This window comes from Eretmochelys imbricata, chromosome 27, assembly GCF_965152235.1.
Source record: "Eretmochelys imbricata isolate rEreImb1 chromosome 27, rEreImb1.hap1, whole genome shotgun sequence".
In the NCBI taxonomy this organism is placed as follows: Eukaryota; Metazoa; Chordata; order Testudines; family Cheloniidae; genus Eretmochelys; species Eretmochelys imbricata.
In genome coordinates, this window is record NC_135598.1 from 2395663 (window position 1) to 2396677 (window position 1015).

The window sequence follows — 1015 nt, forward strand, 5'->3', positions numbered from 1 at the left end:
GGAAAGAGTCCAGCGGAGGGCAACAAAAATGATTAGGGGACTGGAACACATGACTTATGAGGAAAGGCTGAGGGAACTGGGATTGTTTAGTCTGCGGAAGAGAAGAATGAGGGGGGATTGATAGCTGCTTTCAACTACCTGAAAGGGGGTTCCAAAGAGGATGGATCTAGACTGTTCTCAGTGGTAGCAGATGACAGAACAAGGAGTAATGGTCTCAAGTTGCAGTGGGGGAGGTTTAGGTTGGATATTAGGAAAATCTTTTTCACTAGGAGGGTGGTGAAGCTCTGGAATGGGTTACCTAGGGAGGTGGTGGAACCTATTTCATTAGAGGTTTTTAAAGGAGCCCGGAGAGTTCAGTTGGCAGAGCATCAGACTTTTAATCTGAGGGTCCAGGGTTCAAGTCCCTGTTCAGGCAAATCCTCTGAATTTGAGGGGAGGGAGGGATAGCTCAGTGGTTTGAGCATTAGCCTGCTAAAGCCAGGGTTGTGAGTTCAATCCTTGAGGGGGCCATTTAGGGATCTGGGGCTAAAATTGGGGATTAGTCCTGCTTTGAGCAGGGGGTTGGACTAGATGACCTCCTGAGGTCCCTTCCAACCCTGATATTCTATGATTCTATGAACTTTGTGGGAATAAGGGAAGCAGTATTACACCTTTGCTGCTCTGTTCTCTCTTTAGCTTCTGCCTCCAACTCTCACCTGCCTGTCCCTGTCCCTGGCTGCCTGCTCCAGATTGAAAGAATCAGTCCACACCTCCTTCCGCCTTGCCCATGGGCTTGTGAGTCTAGTGAGAAGTAGAGTCTAGCTAAACAGTCAGGTTTGGGTTGGGTCCATTTCAAGTAGCCCCTGAAATAACCAGGATCCTGGCACAGTCCCCCTGTAGTCCAGTGTGTAGGCAAGGATTCCAAGAAGACCATTCCAGGGTTAATCATCTGGAATGTTTTCTGACCACCGGGCACCTCACTGGAGTGGAATTAATTCCTAAGCAATGCACAGCACAGTGATAGAGGCAATTAAGG

General features: G+C 48.7%; 1 non-coding gene across 1 annotated transcript; it reads left to right on the top strand.

Moving 5' to 3' along the window:
* The first annotated feature begins 342 nt into the window (after positions 1-342).
* TRNAK-UUU (transfer RNA lysine (anticodon UUU)) lies at positions 343-415 on the top strand. The gene has a single exon. It is a non-coding gene; the product is annotated as a tRNA-Lys (tRNA).
* Positions 416-1015: the final 600 nt, after the last annotated feature.